Genomic DNA, 12,836 nt, shown 5'->3' with positions numbered 1-12,836 from the left:
TTATAAGAGCAAACTTATTCAAATTCCCTCCCTGAAATTCTGACTAGGTAACCTGACAAGATGGAGGGAGGAGGGGAAAGCTTGCAGAATGCATAGAAGGATGTCCTTTGTCTTCAAAACCAAAGGCACATGCAAGCAGATATTTTGAGAAAACAGAGAACATAAAGACAGTAGAGAGTAAAAAAGTAAGATAAAAGAAAAAAGGCAAATCATGCAAAAACTCAGAGAATATAAAAGATGACACACTAGAACTCCCAGCATCCTGAGGTACCCCAAGTACTTGAGGGCTCTCATGATTAAAATCATTTTACAAAGTAAAATGATCAGCATACTATTTTTAATCACTAAATAGGTCTGACTGAAACTCAGTACCTGATTCATTATCTCCAAAATACCAACTGTAATTTTATTATGACATGCAAGAAGTAAAACAACTAATTGCTCCCACCATTCTTTCATGGTGAGGAGCACATAGGAGATGAACATTTACTAGTAAATGAGTAGAGAACTATTAATAAGTTATTGTTGTTGTTAGGTACCATCGAATCAGTTCAGATTCATAGTGACCCTATGTACGACAGAAGGAAACACTGCCCTGTCCTGCGACGTCATCACAATTGATGTTATGTTTGAGCCCATTGTCGTAGCCATTGTGTCAATCCATCTCATTGAGGGTCTTTTTCTCTTTTGTTGACCCTCTACTTTACCAAGCATGATGTCCTTTTCCTGGGACTGGCCCCTCCTGTTAATAGTCTCAAGTGTGCGAGATGAAGTCTCACCATCCTTGCTTCTAAGGAGCATTCTGGCTGTACTTCTTACTAGACACATTTGTCTGTTCTTTTGGGAGTGCATGGTATATTCAATATTCTTCACCAACAGCATAATTCGAAGGCATCAGTTCTTCTTCAACTTTTCTTATTCATTGTCCAACTTTCACATGCATATGAGACGATTGAAAACACCACGGCTTGGGTCAGGCACACCTTAGCCTTTAAAATGACATCTCCACTTTTTAACATTTTAAAGAGGTCTTTTGCAAAAGATTTTCCCAATGCCATACATCTTTTGATTTCTTTACTGTTGCTTCCATGGGTGTTGATTGTGGATCCAAGTATTGAAGTCCTTGAAAACTTCAATATTTTCTCCATCTATCATGATGTTGCCTATTGGTCCAGTTGTGAGGATTTTTGCTTTCTTTATGTTGAGGTATAATCCGTAATGAAGCCTGTAGTCCTTGATCTCCATTAGTAAGTGCTTCAAGTCCTCTTCACTTTTCAGCAAGCAAGGTTGTGTCATCTGCATAACACAGGTTGTTACCTGATGTCCCTTTCTTCTTCATATAGTCCAACTGCTTGGATTATTTGCTCAAAGTATAGATTGAGTAATGTCTTAATTATCTAGTGCTGCTATAGCAGAAATACTACAAGTGGATGGCTTTAACAAAGAGAAGTTTATTCTCTCATAGTCAAGCAGGCTACCAGTCCAAATTCAGGACGCTGGCTCCAAGGGAAGGCTTTCTCTCTTTGTCGGCTCTGGAGGAAGGTCCTTGTCATCAGTATTCCATTTGTCTGTGAGCACCTCAGGCTCAGGGACCCCAGGTCCAAAGGAAGCACTCTGCTTCTGGTGCTTATTTCTTGGTGGTATGATGTCCCCCACACTCTGCTTACTTCCCTTTCCTTTTATCTCTTGAGAACTAAAAGATGGTGCAGGCCACACCCGAGCGAAAATACTTTTTTATTGGGTCAAGGATGTGACCTGAGCAAAGGTGTTGCATCCTACCCTATTCCTCTTTAACCACAGGCAAAGATTATAATTTATAATACATAGGAAAATCACAAAATGGAGGACAATCACATATGGCCTAACTAAGTTGACACATATTTTGGGGGGACACAATTGAATCCATTACAAGTAAGTATGGTCAAATGATACAACCTCATGCATAGTATCCCCTTGTTCTGTTTGAACAACTGCTTCTTATTCTTTGTTCTGGAATTCACATCCTTTGTAATGCTATCCGTAATTTGTTATGATCTACACAGTTGAATGCCTTTGCATAGTCAATAAAGCACAGGCAAACACAGCTAATCTTCCAGCACTATAGCAGACAGTGTTTCACTACTATTCATAAGGTTTTCACTGGCTGATTTTTTCAGAAGTAGACCGCCAGGTCCTTCTTCCTAGTTTGTTGTTGCCTGGAAGCTCAGCTGAAAGCTTTCTAACACAGGTGACTGTGGTGGTTAAGGTTGTGAGTTATTGAATAAGGGTTGCATAGCTTCCAGTCTCACAGCAGCATGCAAGCCCCAACGTATGACAAACCAACAGACACGCAGGGGTTACAATATGCGGTAGACCTAAACATAACATTAGTTTCCTTGGGATGAAAGGAGAGGTGAGAACCTTTGGGAACCTAACCAAAAGTAAAAAAAAAACAAATCCATTGATGTTGAGTAGATTTCTACTCATAGCAACCCTATAGGACAGAGTATGACTGCTCTATAAGGTTTCCAAGGCTTTAATCTTTATGAAAACAGACTGCCACATCTTTCTCCTGTGAAAAGGCTGGTAGATTAGAGCCAATAACCTTTCAGTTAGCAGCTGAGCACTTAACAATACTGCCACCAGGGGTACATGTCCATTAAAAATAGGGATCAAAAGCCTTAATTTTTAAGTTCAGCCTTGATTGTTAAGAAAAATAGAGGAGTCACTACCCCCAATACATAAATTTAAATTCAAAGACAAATTTCTATTGATTTCTCTTCCAGTTCACTAATCCTGCAATCTTATCTGGAAAGAGAAACTCTCAAGTTGAATTTAAAAGTGAGGAAGTCAATAAGCTCTTTGGAACCTCTAAATGTGCGGGCAGGATTTGTATATTTTGGGAGATAACTTGCAGATAATCAGGCAGTATGATATAAACCACATATTTTCTCCTGAAAAAAAAAAATCCACCCCTCTGCTACCTGGGATATGTACATGGTAGTAGAGGATTGATGAGCTAGGGATGTGTGGTAGGCTACTGGAATTCCACAAACTCACAGTGTGGACTTTCACTTAATCTTTGTGTATGAGGCAACATACTTCATCATTTTCCTCCCAGTGACGTCAGAAAATTTCTAGTTCAATTCCTATCTATGCATCTATCTATTGATAACCAAAAAAAAAAAAAACCTACTCTTGTCGAGTGGATTACAACTCATAGCGACCCTATTGAACAGAGTAGAACTTCCCCACAGGGTTCCTAGGAGTGCCTAGTGGATTCGAACTACCGACTTTTTGGTTAGCAGCCATAGCTCTTAACCACTACGACACAGGTTTTCCTATTAATAGGTAAGAAAAATGCAGTTGGCTTGGAGTCGATTCTGATACAAGGCGGTCCCACGTGTTTCAGAGCATAAATGTGTTCCATAGGGTTTATAAAAGGCTGTGACATTTTAGAAGTAGATCTCCAGGTCTTTCTTCTGAAGTTCTTGCAGATGGCATGAACTTCTAATCTTTTGGTTAATAGCTGAGCACTTAACTGTTTGTACCACCCAAGACTCCATTTATGGCTATAAGCATATGGTTATTTTGTAAAGGAACAAATCAAAATAAACTACTAATAGTGATTACCTTTTTACAAAAGGATGGGAAAGAGATACTAAGATTTTTTTTATTTTGTACATTTTTGAATTATTTGGATTTTCTAAACTTATGCACATATTACTTCATATTTTCATGTAAATAGAGACATCTAAGTGGTAAAATTTTGTACTGTGTTTTCTTCTTTTTATGTCTTTGTTTCATAGAAAAGAAAACCATAAATTCAGATTTAAAAATAAATAATACCATTTTCTGTTAAATATGATGAGCTATCCATAAAAACATTTTTCTTCTTTCTCTTGTTTACTAAAATAAAAGTAAAAAGAAAAATACCTGTTAGTCCACGATGATAAAAAAAAAAAAAAAAAAAACACTCAGGAAATACCAGTTGCTGAAAGAGTTTCAGACATTTTTCAAAACATAGTGATAGGTACCTGACACAACTGAATAGAGAACGTTACAACCATCTGAGGAAGAATAGAGAAAAAAGCAAGTTAGTCCACCTGGAAAGCCCCAGAGATATTACAAGCTTGAAGCAACAGGTTCCACAGAATGCAGGGGTGAAACATACAATGGATTATTGGAGGATTATTTTATTTTCTCATGCTATAAATTATACAGAGTGATGATGGGAAAGACCATCAATTATTCATTTGCAAGTTCAAGTTGAAACTGAAGAAAATTAGAACAAGTCCATGACACCCAAAGTACAGCCTTGGGTATATCCCATCTGAATTTAGAGACCATTTCAAGAACAGATTTGAAGCATTGAACACTAATGACTGAAGACCAGACCAGTAGTGGAATGACATCAAGGAAATCATACACAAAGAAAGCAAGAGATCATTTAAAAGACAGGAAAAAAAAGAAGAAGAAGAAAATAGATGTCAGAAGAGACTCTGAAACTTGCTCTTGAATGTAATTAAAGGAATGGAAGGAATGATGAAGTAAAGGAGTTGAAAAGAAGATTTCAAATGAGGAGCAGGAGAAGAGAAAGTAAGTGTTATAATGACATGTTCAAAACCTGGAGATGGAAAACCAAAAGGGAAGAATATGCTCTGCATTTCTCAAGTTGAAAGAACTGAAGAAAAAATTCAGTTCTTGAGTTGCAATATTGAAGTATTCTACAGGAAAATATTAAAAGATGAAGAAAGCATCAAAAGAAGATGGAAGGAATATACAGAGTGACTATACCAAAAATAATTGGTCAACATTCAACAATTTCAGGAGGTAGCATGTGATCAGGAACCAATGGCACAAAGGGAAGAGGTCCAAGCTGCAGTGAAGGAATTGGCGAAGAACAAGGCTCTAGGAATTGAGGAAATACCAGTTGAGATGTTTCAACAAATGGATGCAGCACTGGAAGTGCTCACTCATCTATGCCAAGAAATTTGGAAGAGAGCTACCTGGCCAGCCAACTGGAAGAGATTCATATTTATGCTTATTTTCAAGAAAAGTGCTCCAATGGAATGCAGAAATTATCCAACAATATCGTTAATATCATGCATGAGTAAAATTTTGCTGAAGATCATTCAATAGCAGCTGCAGCAGTGTATTGACACAGAACTGCCAAAAATTCAAGGCATATTCAGAAGAGGACCTGGAACCAGGGATATCATAACTGATATCAGATGAATCCTGGCTGAAAGCAGAGAATACCAGAAAGAGGTTTACCTGTGTTTTATTGACTATGCAGGGACATTTGACTGTGCTGTGTGGACCATAACAAATTATAGATAACATTAAGAAGAATGGGAATTCCAGAACACATAATTGTGCTCATTAGGAACCTGGACATAGACCAAGAGGCAGTCATTTGAACAGAACAAGGGAATCCTGTGTGGTTTAAAGTCAATAAAGGTATGTATCATGGTTGTATTCTTTCACCACACTTATTCAGTCTGTATGCTGATGAAATAATCCAAGAAGCTGGACTATATAAAGAAATGTGGTATCAGAATTGGACGGAGACTCATTAACAACATGTGTAATACAGATGATACAACCTGCTTGCTGAAAGTCCACTTACTGATGAAGATCAAAGACCACAGCCTTCACTGTGGATTACACCTCAACATAAAGAAAGAAAACAAAAATCCTCACAATTTGACGGATAAGCAACAATGGGTGCAAGTATAAAAACAATTGTGAGGATGGTGCAGGACAGGACAGTTTTTTTTTTTTTCTTTTGTACAATAGGAGGATTATGAATGGGAACCAATTTGATGGTACCTAACAACAAACAAACAACATATACATAAAGCCAAGAAAAATCTCTTCTACCCATAATGGACAGGTTTCAACAGAGCTCCTATACTAAGACTAGGAAGAAAGGTGATCTATTTCTGAAAATCATTCAATTAAAACTGTATGGATTGCAACAGAACTTTGGCTGACTTGCATGCTTTGTACACATCATTAAAAGGACCCATATCTAGAAGAGAATACCATGTCTGGTGAAGCAGAGTTAAAGCAAGTAAGAGGGAGAGCCTCGGAGAGATGGGTTGACAAAACAGATGTAACAATGAACTTGAACATGCCAGCATTGGTGAGTATGATGTAAGATCAAGCAATATTGTGTTCTGTTGTACAAAGGTCTCCATGGGCAGAGTCTACTCAAGAGCATCCAGCTATCTATCTCTACTCTCCTCTCTCAGGTTGGCTGTTTATGGGTGATGCAATACATGGTAGTATCAATATTCTGAGATCATGACAACAATTTCACACTTCTGTTGCTCACAAATGCATATTGTGTCCTAGACAATCTTTATGGGATATCATGTCAATGAATCACATAGTCTGTAAGCCTATGTGTAGTTGGAGGCATTGTGGAGAAAGAATCCACAACCTATAATTAAAGTATTTATCATTTCAATCTATATCTGAAGAATTTATAATCTCCAATAATATTTATGATTAAGGTTACAGACAAAATTAAGATTGTTAATCATCTAACTTTAAAGTAGGAAGATTATCTTGTATTACCCAGGTGAGGTCAGTGTAATCACAAGTATCCTTGAAGAAAGAGGCAGAAGAAAAAAGGGGGGTGTGGCAATGGAAGAATGGTCAAAGATATACAATGTGGCTGACGTTGAAGATTTAGGAAGAGAGTCATGATCCAAGAAAGGGGGTGGTTTCCAGTTTCTGGGAAAATCCTAGCATCACCAAAAGAAACATAACCATAATGACACTTTAATTTTAGCCCAGTGAGAACTACTTCAGACTGTCAACCTTGAGAACTTAAGATAATAAATTTGGGGTGTTTTAAGCACTGTATTTGTGGTGATTTGTTACAGCAGCAGTAGAAAGGCAATACAACACCTTACAGCATATACTTTAAAAATCCAGCTTCAGCTGTCCTTGGTAATTCATCAAATTGCAAATCATTTGTGAGTGCCCACATGGCAAAATTTTTTTCTATCTCCATACTTATTTTCTGTCCTCCTATGCTAACATCTTCAAGATTAACTCCCGTAGGAAAGTGTTCCCCATTTCTCACCACACATATTAGCTAGGTACTGTAATTACCTCATATATATCATTTTTAAAAGAGTGAGGGTTGTATTTTACTGCTTTGACTTTCCTGAGATTTGCCTTTGGTTACTTGTTTGGAAGTAATAAGGGATATAGGAGAAAGTTCTGGAAGAGCACGACAACTGCTTCAGATGATGTAATCACATGGGATCGAGGCAGGGAAGATATTTCTTCCCTCACAAGGGGGAACCAACCCAGAGGATCCAGATAATTTTGGGGGTTATATACCTACCCTTCTGCAAAAACATTTCCCTGTTTTATCTCTGAGAGTCCCGTTCTTTCTCTATCAGGACAGTGGTTTCAGCAAAGGGTATGTTGAGGCTGAAACTTCAGTCTTCTTTGCAGTTCTGCCACTTTTATTATAAAATTATGACCCTGATCTAAAGCACAATTTCTGCCTGCAAGAGACTTGGTGACAGTGACAGCAGAGGTTTCATACTGAGTACATGTCCAGGAGACATAAGAGATGGAGAGTTTCTGAGTAGACACCTACATTGTATCCAATAAACACTCCCTTTTTGTCTTTTCCTTTACTTGAAATAGAAGACATCTGTAAAACTTTTCTAACTGGAGTCTACTGCTGTGAAAAACTTTCAATAGCAGAATCAAACTGTAGCTTCTCTAATCAATGATAAATGACTTGGAATAGATTTTACTTTGAAATTCACAGAATCTGAAAAAAAATAAGTGATGTATATAAGTCACTATAATTCCTCTCAGAATTTACAGATTTCCATGTCCACACAGAAAAATGGATGGTCATTTTCTCAAGCTAGAGAAACCCCAAAGCACTTGGTACAATAAAATCGATGCATATTTAATAACTTTAATAAAATTTAGTACAAAAACAGAAACGGAAGTCTCAAATAAACAAAAACATTCATGTCTAATTTTCTTCTATACAGATAAAAATACAAATAAGAAATGAAATTGAAATTGGGTCCTTAATGGCCATGTCATTAGAGACTGTGGTGTCAGTTTTCTCTACTCAGTTTATTCTCTTCTCTGATTTGTATTGAAAACTCACTGAAATTTCTATCTGTCGCTTACTTATTTCTTTTCCAATGCCCCTAATTCCTCCTCTGAATTATCATATTCAGATTTGAAAAGTGAAAATCTACGAGGATGGGAATTAAGAATATAGAGGCTAACTGTAATCTCAATAAAAACAACAAACAAGCTCATTGCGGTTTTTTGGCTGTAATCTTTACAGAAGTAGGTTTACCATACCCTTTTCTCCAGAGCACTGCTATACCACAAATCAACATAAATAAGGACAGAGAAAACACCAGATCAAAATTACAAGTGGTTATACGCATCCAAAGGATGCAAAGAGACCACTGTGAAAAATCTAAGGCTATAGGCCTTGCATACTTGTTTGTACCTGGGGAGTCTCTTCCTTGACATGAAATTGAGTCAACACTAACCAGTGTATATGTTCGGATTGCCTATTTTCCTGAAGAAACTGGCACTCATTCCCCAAGATAGGATTCTATTAAATCCAAAATAAGAAGATACTATTTTCTGTTGAATTCTTATAGGTCAATTCAAGCTATGAAGAAGGACTTGAAACTTCCATTCATCTTTGGTCATCTGAAATCAGTTTCTTGCTCCATAACTTCCTCACAGCATTCTTCACCTCAGCATTTCTCAGTGTATAAATCAGAGGGTTAATCAAAGGAGTTCCAATTGTATAAAACACAGCTATCATCTTATCCATGGGGAAGGTGGTTGAGGGGCGTGTATATATAAATACACAAGGAACAAAGAACAAAATGACTGTGATGATATGGGAAATGCAAGTGGAAAGGGCTTTTTCCTCCCTTCAGCACTGTGGTTTCTCAGAGAATGCAAGATGATAACATAGGAGAACATCAGCATGACAAAACTCACTGTGCAAATAGCCCCACTATTGGACACCAGTAGTAGGTTGATCACATATGTGTCTGTACAGGCAAGTTTCAACAAATGCTGCAAGTCACATACATAGTGATCAATCACATTGGGACCCCAGAAAGGTAAACTCAAAGTTAGAAAAATCTGAGCTGAAGAATGCACACAGGCCCCTACCCAGGCTATAGCTACCAACACACTGCAGACCCGCCAGCTCATGATGCTCATGTAGTGCAGGGGTTTACAGATGGCCACATAGCGGTCAACGGCCATCAGGATAAGGATCAAGATCTCCAGGCAGCCAAAGAACTGGGCTGAAAAGACTTGGATCGTGCACCCTGATGCACACCTTTCCTGACTTTAAACCAATCAGTATCCTCTTGTTCTTTCCGAACAACTACCTTTGATCTATGTAAAGTTTCCTCATGAGCACAATTAAGTGTTCTAGAACTCCCATTGTTCGCAATGTTATCCATAATTTGTTATGATCCACACAGTCGAATGCCTTTGCATAGTCAATAAAACACAGGTAAACATCCTTCTGGTATTCTCTGCTTTCAGCCAGGATTCATCTGACATCTGCAATGATATCCCTCTTCCACGTCCTCTTCTGAAACTGGCCTGAATTTCTGGCAGTTCCCTGTCCATATACTGCTGCAGCCATTTTTGAATGACCTTTAGCAAAATTTTGCCCATAGAATCCTTCAATATTGCAACTTGAGAACTGATTTTTTTCTTCAGTTTTTTTCAGCTTGAAAAATGAGAAGTATGTTCTTCTCTTTTGGTTTTCTAACATCAGGTTTTTGCATATGTAATTTTAATACTTTAGTTTGTCTTCTGTTCCCTTTTGAAATCTTCTTTTCGACTTTTTTACTTCATAATTTTTTTCCAATCCCTTTGACTACTCTATGTTTTTTTTTTTCTTTTCTATCTTTTTAATGAGCTCTTGCTTTCTTCGTGTATGTTGTCCATGATATTATTCCACAATTCATCTTGTCTTTGGTCATTAGTGTTCAATGCTTCAAATCTATTCTTGAGCTAGTCTCTAAATTCAGGTGGCATATACTAAAATTCATACTTTGGTTCTCATGGAATTGTTCTAATTTTCGACAGCTTCACTTGAACTTGCATATGAGCACTTGATGGTTTGTTCTGAAGCCGGCCCCTGGCCTTGTTCTGGCTGATGATATTGAGCTTTTCCATTGTCTCTTTCCGCAGACGTAGTTGATTTGATTCCTGTGTATTCCATCTAGCAAGTCCACAAGTAAATTCGCCATTTATGTTGTTGTAAAACGATATTTACAATAAAGAAGTTCGTATTGCAAAATTATATCATATGTACAAAGGTCTCCATGGGTGGAGTCTATTCAAGAGTATCTGTCTATCTATCTCTACTCTCTTCTATCAGCTTGGCTTCTTATGACACATGGAATACATGGTAACTCAATAGTCTGAGATCATGACCACAATTTCACAATCTGTTGCTCACAAATGCATATTGTATCCTAGGCAATGTTTATTGAATATCATGTCAGTGGATCACATAGTCTGTAATCCCTCAAACATTGTATTTGGAGGTACTGTGGAGAAAGGAGCCACAATATATATCTAAAATGTTTATCATTTCAATATACATGTGAAGAATTTATAATTTCCAATAAGTATTTACAATTAAGGTTATAGACAAAATTAAGGTTGCTAATCATCTAACTTTAAAATAGAGAGATTATCCTGTATTATCCAGGTGAGTTCAGTGTAATCACAAGTATCCTTAAATGTGGGAAAGAGAGGCAGAAGAGAAAGAGGGAGATGTGGTAATGGAAGAATGGTCAAAGATATGCAATGTGGCTGACTTTGAAGATTTAGGAAGGGGTCACGATCCAGGGAAGCTGGGTGGCCTCTAGATTCTGGAAAAGCCTAGAGCCTCCAAAAGAAATGAAACCACACTTACACCTTGATTTTAGTCCAGTGAGACCTATGTCATATTTTCAACCTAGGGAACTTAAGATAATAAATTCGGGGTGTTTTAAGCACTACATTTGTGGCAACTTGTTACAGCAGCAGTAGAAAAACAATACAATACCTTAAGGCATATACTTTAAAAAGCCAGCTCCAGATGTCCTTGCCAAAACATGAGATTGCAAATCATTGGTGAGTGCCTTCATGTTAAAAATTTTCAATCTCCAGACTTATATTCTGTCCTCCTATGCTAACACCTTCAAGATTAACTCCCATAGTAAAGTGTTTCCCCATTTCTCTTCATATATATTAGCTAGATACTGTAATTACCTCATGCATATAATTTCTAAAAGAGTAAGGGTTGTATTTCACTGCTTTAACTTTCCTGAGACTTGGCCCTGCTTAGTGTTTTGGATGTAACAAGGGATATAGGAGGAGGTTTTGGAAAAGAACAATTATCTTTGCACAACAAGTGCATCAGATGATGTAATCACATAGAATCAAGTCACGGAAGACTTTTCTTCCCTCACGTGAGGGAGCCAGCTCAGAGGATCCAGATAATTTTGGGGTCCATGTTCTCACCCTTCTACACAAACATTTCCCTGTTTTAGTTCTGACAGTCCCATTCTTTTTCTATCAGGACACTGGTTTCTACAAAGGAAGTATGTTGAGGCTGAACTTTCAGTCTTCTTTGCAGTTCTGCCATTTTTACTATAAAATTCTGACTCTGATCTAGAGCACAATTTCTTTCTGCAGGAGACTTGGTCACAGTGGTAGCAGGGGCTCTATACTGAGTACATGTCCAGGAGATAGATTAGATGGTGTGTTTCTGGGTAGACAACTACACTGGATCCGATACACACTCCTTTTTTCTCTTTTCTTTTTCTTGAAATAGAAGAAGACATCACCAAAACTCTTCCAACTGGAATCTGCTACTATGAAAAACTTTCAATAGGAGAATAAAACTGTAGCTTCTCTAATCAATGATAAACTACATGGGATATATTTCACCCTGAAATTCATAAACTCTAAAAAAAAAAGGTGATGTACATATATCACTATAATTCCTCTTGGAATCTACAGCTTTCCATGTCCACACAGAAAAATAGATGTTCATTTTATCAAGCCAGAGAAATGCTAAAGTTTTGGTACAATAAAATTGATACAAATTTAAAAACTTTAATATAATTTAGTACAAACGTAGAATTCAGAAGTCTCAAGTGAACAAAAATATTCATGTCAAATTTTCTGAACAGATAAAAAGACAAAAAGAAATGAAATTGAAATTGGATTTAAATGATCTTGTAAATAGGGACTGTGCTGTCAGATGGGTAGTGACAAAAGTTGATATCTGTCCCCACTGCAGAAACATATATTTCATATAAACATTCAGTCCTCTCTACTCAATTTATTCTCTTCTCTGATTTGTATTAAAAACTCACTAAAATTTTCTATCTGTGGCACATGTATTTCTGTTTCAAAGCCCCAAATTCCTTCTCTGGATTATCACATTCAGTTTTGAAAACAAAAGCTACCAGACTGGGAATTTAAGAATACAGAGGCTAAATGTAATCACAATATAAAAATAACAAACAAATCCGTTGTCACTGAGTTGATTGCAACTCATGGCAACCCCCATGTGGTTTTTTGGGTGTAATCTTTACAGAAGTAGAATCACCAGGCCCTTTACTCCGTAGCAATGCTTGCTGGGGTCCAACTGCCAACCTTTATTAAATAGTCCAGCAACACCACAAATCAACATGAAGAACAGAGAAAACACCAGATCAAAATTACAAGTGGTTATAGGCATCCAAAGGAGGCAGAGAGACCACTGTAAAAAATCTAAGGCAATGGGCCTTACACACCTG

The sequence above is a fragment of the Loxodonta africana genome, unplaced genomic scaffold, assembly GCF_030014295.1.
Source record: "Loxodonta africana isolate mLoxAfr1 unplaced genomic scaffold, mLoxAfr1.hap2 scaffold_272, whole genome shotgun sequence".
In the NCBI taxonomy this organism is placed as follows: domain Eukaryota; kingdom Metazoa; phylum Chordata; class Mammalia; order Proboscidea; family Elephantidae; genus Loxodonta; species Loxodonta africana.
Note: the sequence above shows the minus strand (reverse complement) of the source record.